At 31.9% G+C, this 11,945-nt stretch overlaps 1 long non-coding RNA gene across 4 annotated transcripts; it reads left to right on the forward strand.

Moving 5' to 3' along the window:
• The first annotated feature begins 5,169 nt into the window (after nt 1–5,169).
• Nucleotides 5,170–7,337, forward strand: LOC108481454 (uncharacterized). Of its 4 annotated transcripts, XR_008277431.1 has the most exons (8): nt 5,170–5,286; nt 5,432–5,501; nt 5,710–5,775; nt 5,894–5,992; nt 6,124–6,161; nt 6,698–6,784; nt 6,870–7,164; nt 7,298–7,337. It is a non-coding gene; the product is annotated as an uncharacterized LOC108481454 (long non-coding RNA). The 4 variants fall into 4 exon arrangements; XR_008277429.1 differs by lacking the exon at nt 7,298–7,337 and having other exon boundaries at nt 6,870–7,183; XR_008277430.1 differs by lacking the exons at nt 6,698–6,784; nt 7,298–7,337 and having other exon boundaries at nt 6,870–7,183.
• Nucleotides 7,338–11,945: the final 4,608 nt, after the last annotated feature.

Here is an 11,945-nt window from a genome sequence, read left to right on the forward strand (position 1 = left end):
CTCTCTCAGGGTCATCATTAATAGTGGCTCTAAATTCCTCAGCTCCATGTTTTCGTATCTTATCAACAAGTGGTTTATTCATTCGCAAAGGATACATACCTTGAGGAACTACAGGGATCAGTTGGAGAATAGGTGGGGGTGGAGGTTGCTAAACAGCTGGGTTCATACGAATGTACTGTGTGACATTACTTGAAAGAAGGATTCTTTAGCCTCACCCCCGTGACTACTCATCACAGGTCTAGATTTAGAAGGTGCAGTCCCTTGAGTGGAAGCTGGCGCGTTACTCTATACATCATCTGCTATAGCTCGTTCAGTATCCATTACTATATAAAAATACTTTTGAAAATGTCAGGAGTCATCACACTATCACAGTTTTAGATATGGCATGTATAGCTAGACTCACATACACTACGTTAGTCCTAGAATCAACTAAATCGTAGCTCTGATAACAATGAATGTAACACCCCTAACCTGTGTCCGTCACTGAAGTAGGGTTATGAGGTATTACCTATCAATACACCTCACTTAACATACAAAACTCATACATTTATGCATTCATAGTCAAATACCATTCAACACCATCATATTGTCCCTTATAAGGATTTACGAGTCCTTAAACATGCTTTAGAAATGGTTCGGGACTAAATTGATAACATATAAAAATTTTGGAATCTTAGAAAAATTTCAAACATACAGGGACCACACGTCCGTGTCAACAGGCTGTGTGTCTTACACGGCTAGTAGACGTGCCCGTGTCTTAGGCTGTGTGGAAACAAGGTATACATACTGACTTGTATCACACAGCCGAAGACACGTTCGTATGTCAGGCCGTGTGAAAACTGGAGAGTATACTGACTTGGGTCACACGGCCAACCACACGCCCGTGTGTCTAGCCCGTGTACCCTTCGAAGTGGCCACACACCTATGTGCTAGGTCGTGTATTAGGCTGTGCCAAACCTGTAAGGTATACTGACTTATCCAACACGGCCAAGTCACACGCCCGTGCGCTAGGCCATGTGCCAAATTAGGGTTATACTGACTTGTACCACATAGCCAGTCACACGCCCGTGTGTGAGACCGTGTAGAGCATACTGACTTCATTTAATATCATCATCAAGGGACACACGGCCATGTATCATGACCATGTATCATACACAGTTGAGACATACGCCCGTGTCTTTGCCCATGTGGACAAAAATAGGCTATTTGCAAAGCCATTATGCCACCCTATTTTCACATATATACACAAGCATAAATGGTAACATTTTTACAACCCAATTGGCAGCTATTCCATAACATTTCATACACATATGATATCATTTCCTCATAGTATTCAAATACTTAGCTAATATCTTACATTTCCCATTCATAAGCCTACCATATAACAAAACACATTTGCATATTTTCATTCTATCAACTAATTGCCAAAACATACCAAAACATAATAACAAATTTTGCCAAATCACATGGCTTAGACCTATAACACAAAATGTACCAAAATTACAATCTCAAGTGACCATAATTATCCCCATTATAACTAGCCTATACATGCCATATTTACGTATAACCACAAGTTCAAAAGTACCAATCAACAATTGGATAGTGTGATGTATAACTCCGACTTGTCCGAAACAAGCGAGCAATCGAACCTCTATAAAACATTGAAAAGAAACAGAGTAAGCTTTATAGCTTAGTAAGCCCGTATAATTCAGAACTAAACTTACCATTTATACATAATCAAGACAATAATTAAAGTGTATTCAATTCAATTACCAAATACCTAAACACAAACATTCATCACAAGTTAGTCATCTGAATACATGAAATCATCCATATTCTCAATGTAAATACTCAATACATTGTATCGTATCAAATTCACATATACCATGAACATCATACTTTCAATCGTATAACAGTAATTCGTTCATAAAAACATTACTTTACCAAATTACAAAATTTATGCCCGTTGAACCTATTAGAATCTCGAGGGATACTCGGGTGAAATACAGTACATATAAATTAGTAATCCGTCAATTTCTTATCATTTTCCGCTTTTTCGAGCTATGAATAGTAAGCTTATCCTGAGCTGATGGATAGTAAGCTCTATTGAGCTGAAACGGTAAGCTCTAACGAGTTAAAATAGTAAGCTCATACGAGCTGATATATCGGTAAGCTCATACGAGCTAAGGTGAGTCCGCAACACATGCAGGATCTCAACCAAAACGGTAACCCTAGTGACATGTCACTCGTATCCTACAAATTCTTATGGTTCAAACGGGGCTCGGTAACAAATAGACTATATCGATAAGGCATTGACATTCCAAATATATCAACTACTCAATTATACACATTCATTACAATTATTTCAAGTATTTAAAAGTTCGATCCTAATTATACGAACTTACCTCGAGTTGCTCAGATAGCAAATACGGGCTAATCATCAACTTTTCCTTTTCCCCGATCTAAACTCGATCTCAGCTTATCTTGATCTATATAATATCAAATTCAGCTTATTTAATAAACTATTTATGCAATTGAGTCCAAAACACATATTAGGGCTATTTTACACATTTACCCCAAAACTTTTACAATTTTACAATTTAGTCATTTTCACATAAAATTGCAATTTCATGCAATTTAGTACAATTATATGCTTAACCGAATTTACCACATGTTATTAGCAGCCCATATTTTTAATTTATTCACACTTTTACCCACCTAATTTTACATTTTCTCAATTAACCCCTTTTTGACATTTTTGTCAAAAATTGCTTTACAAAACTAGTAAATCTATCAATAAAACTTCATAATCCATCATCAATCATCAAATTACTCAAGCATTCAACAATGGCAACATGTTAAATCTTCAACAATTTCAAAACCTAAGGTACAGGCTAGCTAGAATACGAAGCAACGATCTTAAAAATGTAAAAATCATTAAAACCCAAGTCAAATATTATGTATGATATAACTCAAAAAAAAAAACTCTAATTTAAAAGAAACCTTAAAACATTTACAAAAATTAAGGCAATGAAAAAACATACCAGATAAATTATATAACTTTCTTGCCATAAAAAGTTGGAAGATTTTAGGTTATCTGGTTAAAGAATTTGATGGTCACCTAAAATGGTATGGCTACAAATTCTTTCATCATTGATAAATTTTATTTTGTTGAATCCCAACGCTTTTTTTTATAAAATTTTCTTACATGCATAGGAAAAAGTCACAAATCAGGTGAGCGGCTAAGTAATTATCCAAGGAGCTATTAATCTAATTCAATCAAATTTAAAACAAATAAAAATAATAATCACAATCATACCTCAATTAAAAAAAAACATTAAAAGTCCTTACCAATCTAAAATTTGCTTGATAAATCTAAAATAAGAATAAAAACTAAGATTCTTTTTCAGATTAAATCTTTCAACATAGAAATAAAACAAATTAATTAAATTAACCAAAAATAGAAATAAAAACTTTCTTTAAATCTTTGCACAACTGATGAGGGCAGGTAGCACCGGTTCAAATCTTAGCATAAGCTTGTTTTTTTGCAACAACAATTGAATATTTTGGTAATTGAATGGTTAAGGGAGGACGGGGGTTCAATTCTAGCCGGATTATGAAAAAAAATCATAATTTTGTATGGGGTTATGGGAAATAATTAAGTATAAGAAAGTTTATTTGCGGTTATGAAGAAAATAATATTTTAATATTTTATAATAAAATTCAAAAATTTTTGATAAAAATTTTATAATAAAATTCAAAATTTTAGTTTATGCTTATCAATTTACTTCAGATTATCTCTCTTCAAATAAAATTATTACTCATCATTCACCTTAAATTATCAAACATTAAACTCATTATAACCCAAATCCATCAATCATTTCCCCATACAAGTTTGATAATCATCATACTTCTAACCCCCAATCCCTTATTATCAAAACCAAATATTTTTAAAATAACAAAAACTTGTATTTAATATAATTTTCTTTAATTTCTATATTTTCAATTATTTTATATTAAAAACATTTTATAATATTTAATAGGATTTTATAATTTTTTCTAAAATTTTCTAATATTTAAATAATTTAAATAACTTCTCTATAATTTTTTTAGAATTTTCTAACATTGTTATAATATTATAATAAATTTTAGACTTAAAATTATTATAAAAACAATTAAACTTTCATAAAATAAAAACTAATCAACCTTCAACGTCAGCATTTTTTTACATCAAATGCCGCCACATCATCACTTTTTTTTAAGGAACATGTCATCACTTTACCGCTATTCATAAAGTTTCGAAATAAAACTATAGTCTAATAACTCAATAGATTTCTAATTTTGAATTGAAAATACAATTTATTGCAATTTCCAATTAAAGACTTAACTAATTTTTTAAACTATTTCCAGGTAGTTTTTTAGCAATTGAGTCTTAAAATTTTGCTGTAAATTAGTGGGAAATTATGGGATTTTGCTGAAATAATAAACAAATGAATGAATTTGGACCGTGGAAAATAAAACAGGAAATGTAAAAGATTAAGGAAAGTCCCATTAGGACAGCTAACTCTGTTTTACATTTTCTTTTTACTCTAATTTATTTTAGTCTCTTTATTATTCAAAAATAGAAAATTGATTTTTATTTTAATTTAAAATAATTTAGTCTCTATTTTTATAATGTTATTAATAAATCAAAATTAATAATACTTTTACTTTTTGGAATTAAAATGATGATGTGAATTTTATATTCTTGTAAACAATATTAACATTATTATTAATTATCAATTAATGTTTTTAACAATTTAAAAGTAACAATTAACTGTTTTGACCAATTAATAAGATGATGAAAATTATTTAAAAGAAAATTAATAAGATTAATATAGTGAATAATCAAATTATATTAAATTGAAGTATATGAGTTACATCTCAAATTTTAAATAGTACAGGATTAAAATTAAAATTGCTACTTTTTTCTTTTCTCTTTTTCCCTTAAAAGAATTGCTTTTTTGCTTGGGTTTGCTTCCTGTTACTTTCCCTACACTTTGAAAATAGCAAAAAAATATTGATTCGTCAACACAAGTTAATTAAACGTGATTAACTTGAATTCGATAACCAAAAAAGACAAAAGAAAAAGCCAACCAATATTGCCTATAAAAGCCCATTTCGGCCTTTGTTTTCCTTCCCCCTTCTCCTTTGCTCTCTGTTTTTCATTGAGAACATTATTACAATCACATCCTCTCCGTTTCTTAGCCTTGAAAGACTACCTTTCATCAATTTATCTTATTTTTGGTATACTATTTATTCATTGCAGCCTTGCTTCAGAACTTTCTTGCATTTTCTTTTCTTTTGACATTTTCAACCATTCTTTCATTGATTTTTAAGCTAATTTTTATATAAAATCTGAAACAATACTTCTTTCCTTTGATCAATCCAGGTCCATTGATCAAGCTCCTTGCTGGATTCGAATCCCCAAAAAATGGCTCAATATGATTGCCTTTTGTTAGGTAAGCTCTTTTACTTGAAAATTACAAGGTTAATATATGAACTAATGGCCAAAAAGGATACAAACGTTTTATTATGATAATTTTTAAATTAAAGCAATCAAATATTGCACTTCATAATTTGGTAATAACAATTCCTTCAACGCAAATGCCTCGAGAAGCATTCATTTTGGCAGCACTGATATGTAAGACAATTTGGTTGAATTTGTAGATCTTGACGATACCCTTTATCCTAAAAATTCTGGTCTTGAAAGAGAATGTTGAAAGAATATTAAAGGTAAGGATTTGTATATGCATTCTGATATTTGGATGCTCCCATTTTTACTATCAAGATTTAATGCCAATCTAATTTATTATTAATATTTTTATTTTAAAATGAATGCCATATTTTTCAGATTACATGGTCGAAAAACTGGGCATAGAAGAGGACAAAGTTGTGGAATAATCCAACATCTTGTATAAGAATTATGGGTTAACAATGGCTGGCCTTAATAGTATTACTTCTATTAAACCTTTCCTTTTTCAAGCATTCTTTTCTTTAGATAAAAGAAAATATTAAAACAAGAGCATGCTGCTAAATAATAAAATTTTACTGTCTTTTTCTTTTTATTTCTCTCTTTTGCAGGCTGTTGGTTATGACTTTGACTATGATGATTTTCATAGGTATTACAACTATATTTTTTATTCCGGATTATTTTCTTTTAAAGTATAATTATTTTATCAATCAAGTTTTAAATTAATCCTGTCATCAATTTATATGTAAAATGTCAATTCAGATAAAAATTATAGCATATTTTAAAATACAAATTAAAGTATAGACATGTTTTCTGTCAAAAAATCCTACTGCTTCAACATGTGTTAAAATCAAACAATGTCAAGAAAAAAAATTGGAAGATTATTTTTTTTACATGTCATATGAAGTTATTCATGAAGTTATACATGTAGGGTACATATATTTACAATTTGATTTATCTATTTCAAATATAGTAACGTTAAATTTGAGGTAACATTTAATGCTTAAGCTAAACTAATGACTTGTTTGATGGAAAGACATTATTGATACAATACTAATACTTTAATTACTCAATTAAAATATTTTAAAATTGAAAATCAATTCAAAATCTTTGAACATTAAAGATCTCTTATGCAAATAACCCTTTAATTTTCAATTTCCTTCATTTAATTTTGGTATTTAATAGGTATGTTCATGGACTACTTCCGTACTAGAACCTAAAACCAGATCCTTCATTAAGAGTTTATTGCAGACCTTGCCTCTTAGAAAAATTGTAAGAAGTTGGCTACCCAATTAATAAGCAAGTGTTGACCGTCGACTTTAAATCTGTCTCCTAACAATATGTCTCGTTGTAATAGATATTTACAAATGCAGACAAGGTCCATGCCGTTAAAGCTCTTACAAAACTCGGATTGGAAGACTGTTTCGAAGGGGTTATATGCTTTGAGACTCTCAATCCTACCCATAAGAACACAGTTTCCGGTGATGAAGACATCGAGTTTTTAGGATCAGCTGCTACTGCAACCTATGTGCATACCAGCCCTCAAATTTTCGACATGATGGACCAATTTGCTCACCACAACCAAGGTGCAACATTGCCCAAGACCCCCATTGTTTGCAAGCCGCAAGAATCTGCCATAGAGCGTGCTCTCAGTATTGCCAAAATCAACCCTCAGAGAACAATAAGATGATCATCAACACAATTCACATCCATGAATTTTGTAACTTAATGATGCTTTTCACAGTTTACTGATGTTTTCCCCATCACTGGATTTTGCTGTTTCAGTTGTTCTCTGACGATAGCGTCCGCAACATTCAGGCAGGAAAACATGTTGGTCTTCACACTGTGCTGGCAAGTCCTTGAAAGCCTTGTCCTTTACCTAGGCATAGCTTACCCTGAAACTAACTTATTGTCCTTACTTATGCAGATTGGTTCTTCCCAGAGACCTAAAGGTGCAGATTATGCATTAGAAAGTATTCACAACATCAAGCAGGCATTACCTGAGCTGTGGGAAATTGGTACGAAATCCGTAGTGAGTTATCCCGGCCAGGTTACAGTTGAGAAATCTGTGACAGCTTAGATCATTTGTTGTTGTCTGCATTCCTTCGTATTGTTTAGAAGATGATGTATATTAATATAAAATATATCTTAAAAAAAATGGAAATTCTCTTTTTCTGGGGTAAAAAGAGTGAGTTGTTAAATTATCTTTCCCCTGTTTCAGATGGCTTTATCAGTGTTGTCTTAATCGATACTAATGCTTATATTAATCACGACAGAATACAATATATGAGATATAATTTAATCAATTCTCTTCATAGAAAGAAGGTATTATATATAACATATTTCAGATCAATAGGGGTAAAGTTGATGTATGAAAACAACAAGGAGCACGACTTGTTCTAATTAAATATACTGTGTTATCTAGAAACAGTTGTTGAGAAATAAGGTTGGTGTTTGGAAGGGGTTATAATGAAGTGGACATTTCTTTAAACACTATGTGAAACAGAAAATAAATAGGAGATAGAAAGTTTGTTTGCACAGTTCAGTTTTCCTATGCCTGTGGAGGCAAACTTAGTAAGAAGTATCTACTATCTTCAAACTCTTACAAGTGATCCTAAATCTATCACAAAGTTGTGACACTGAGAAGTATACACTATCTTCAAACTCTTACACCTTGATCCTAAATCTATAACAAACTCGTAACAATTTCCTCACCTGTATCTTTGAAGATAGAACTCACCACTAAATTCATGTTTCCTAGGAATTTCACCTCAAAGAAATTAACAAATCAATTCTAAAGACTAAACCCTTATGCATGCTTACTTTTATTTTTTTTTTTAAGGAAGATTAAAAATTTTATGGTGATTCTATATATGCTCACTAAAATTAACATTCATTTCATGATTTACTTAACATAAAAGACTTGAAGTAAATAGAAGATCATACCTGAATCTGGACTAACATACCATACAAAATCAATTGATGTTGAGTATCTTTCCGCTTACCTACCTTCATGCAAGAGTCATCTTCCATAAAAAAAATTTTGAGGCACGGTTCCCCCCAAACTTAAGAGGAACAATGTCTTCATTGTTCAAAAATATTCATCGGAGGAAAATAAGAGAAAAGCTCAAAAAGTTTATTTCATTAAAACCAATTCATGAGGGAAACCATATTTTATTTTGCAAAAAACAAAAATAGAATAAAATAACAGAAAAATATTTTTTTAAAAATAGGTGAAATATTTTCTTGCTCAAATTCATCGGTCCTATATTATCCGACTACTAATTGCTTACGTTAGTCTTACCTTGGTTGTCAGTGCAAGTTTTTGGCCCTCAAGATTTAAAATTTTACCCAGACCGAATACTTGAGACTGGGTCCATCTCCACGGACCCTCATTAGTTGAAATAATGTTAATTGAAGTAAATGATCCTAAACATCAATACTTGAGTTTACTTGGATCAAATACTCGTGTTTGGGTCCATTTTCTCTAACTTTCAGACTTATCTTCTCCAACTTTAGGCAATATTGCGTGCATACCAAGAAGAACTATTATCTTGAATATCTGCAATATGTCATCCTATGTCCTTCTTGTGCTTTTTTAGGTTCATAGGCAACTCTACTTACTGGATTTTAATCAAAACTGGAAACGTTAATCTTCCTAGTTCAACCCAGGGTTTTGGGAAGAATTTTTTCGTATTTGTTTCCAACAAAGTTAGATTGTCATCCTTGTCATTGTTACTTGGTCGATCAAATGCCTACACTCTAATGGATTGTCTTCTGAGTTGAATCCCTCACTTAAAGGGATCAATGATTCTATCTTGGATGTTGATGAACATTCTTCACCTGCATCAGGATGTTGGATCTGGTGCCCTAAGTGTAGTATTTTCTTCTAAGTACACCTGTAATTTTTTCGAACAAATTGATTAATAAAATTATTAATGAGTTAAATTAATATACTTTGTATTATTGTCCTTAAATGGTTTTAGCACGCAAAGAAAAATAGAAGCAAATGTTTCTCATTAGTTGTTTATTGTTTAAACTGATACTAAGTGGTATTACGTAGTTGAATCGTAGTACCAAAAAGACAACATATATTAGTATACAAACCTAAAAATGTCCTTAGTCTAATCCTAAATGAGCAGGCCGATTAAAAGACTAATATGTCATCTATCAAGTCCAATTGGGGAGATGCCTTATCTAGGGCATCGAAGCAGATGACTCCTAGATGATAGAGACATAGATATCACTAAATGGACTGACAATACATCGGACAAGACCCAAGCAGAATAAATCCTAAATCCATTTATGGGCTTATTCACTTGTGATGTTTATAGTGTGGCATACGTAAATCATTAGTGGATGACGACTATGTATATGTGACTCGTACACTTTGATGTGAGTAAAAATCTAATTTCAAATAGATAAGGAGCCAAAAGCTAGTATATTTGGTGTATAGCTTCTATAGTATGTAGCGTCATTCACAATAGTTGATTTCATAACCCAAAATATGAGTAAATGATATCCTCTCATTATATGGTTGATGAAAAGCAAATGTGGCCATGGGTCGTCTGCCTTTATGATGGATGACTTTATCACTATTTGATAGTGATTGACTTTTCATGAAAGAAGATGTAATAGTTACCATGAGATAAAATAGGATCATATTGGGAGAATGTATATTATCCCAAATAGATCAAATATATTCTATGAGGGTAACACACTTATGACAAGGTCATTGGTCGAGCACTAAGTAGTTGCTTTCGTAATGGTATGTCATTGTGGTGAGCTCAGTTACGATACAATAGTGGAATGACTTCATGACTAAATGAGTTTATAATTAATAGGCGAAAAGCCAGAACTTAATTATAAATCATTTGGGCCTCAACTACATATGTCCACTCGGTCCCTCCTCTAGCTCATTGCAATCATTGTAACACCCCTCACCTGTATCCAATGTCGGGACAAGGTTCGAGGCATTACCGGACTTAAACATTTACAACATGCAAAATCGGGCCACAAATTTTTTTTCCAAAATTAAAACATCTTAAACACATGCATATCGTCCCTTATATAGGCCTTTGAAGCCTATAACACACATGTTATAAAACTAGGTCCCTATACAAGCCACTCACTTGATAATTCTAGCATATGTGATTATACTCCCAAGGTGTTGGCTTGATAGTGCGATGCTGCCTCCGACGATCTCCAACCCTGAGCTAACCTGACAACACTAAAAGAAATGGAAAAGAGGGGGTAAGCTTTACGCTTAATAAGCTCACATGAAGATAATAAGCAATTTACTAACATTCTTTCCATAGTAAAACTAACCCAATTGTACATTTACACATGTTTTGGTTAAGCTGCTTTCTTGAGTTACAGTCACTAAATCATTTATATCTGGAGTTAAAAAACTCAAAATTAAGATCTGTAAAGTTTCCAAAAAACTAGACTTATATATATTTAGACCATAAAGTTTTTAGAATTTTTGGTCCATCCAATAAGTACATTTTATTAATCAAAGTCTCCTCTATTTTGCTGTTACACAACTTCAACCTTTCTTCACTAAAATTTATTTATATCATAGTAGAGACTCGAATAATGTTACCGTCTCTTTCTCCTAAAATTATACTCATTCAGGATTCTAAGCATATAAATTATAACCCATAATTATTTTTATACAATTTTTAAAAATTTTTCCAAGTCAGAACAGGGGATCTCGAATTCATTCTGACATTGTCTCACAAAAATTATAATATCACATAATATATAACTCTTTTGCTCCCACTATTTATTTTATATAAAAATAGACTCATTGAGATTTAATGCCATAATTTATTTGAAATTTAATTCAACTTATACAATTTTTGGTGAATTTTCAAAGTCACACAACTACTACTGTCCAACACTGTTTTACTACTAAAATTCACTCTTACATAATTTCACTTAATCCATTTTGTCTTATCGAAGTTCACTCAAATATCGAGCATAGTACTCAAAATTTTCTTAAACATATACCTGCACTTATTCATCATATAATCATGTTCACATGTATTTTTACTTAATCGATTTTCCCGTTGAACTCTTCGGAATAATAACTGATACTCGTGAGCTTCGCACATATCTTCACAATTGTAGCCAAAGCTATCTGCTACGCATAGTAGCCTGCACTTAGTACTACACCTGCGACCAATTATCCGGTACACGTAGTAGCTTGCACTTAGTACTACACACATGACCTAACCATCTGATACACGTAGTAGCCTGCACTTAGTACTACACACGTGATCGAAGTTATCGGGTACACACAGTAGCCTGCACTTAGTACTACACATGCGACCAATAATCTGGTACACGTAGTAGCCTGCACTTAGTATTACACACGTGACGTCACAATAGATCATTCGTATTGTTTCTATTCCGAAGGCTCAACCGA

The sequence above is a fragment of the Gossypium arboreum genome, chromosome 13 (assembly GCF_025698485.1).
Source record: "Gossypium arboreum isolate Shixiya-1 chromosome 13, ASM2569848v2, whole genome shotgun sequence".
Taxonomy (NCBI): domain Eukaryota; kingdom Viridiplantae; phylum Streptophyta; class Magnoliopsida; order Malvales; family Malvaceae; genus Gossypium; species Gossypium arboreum.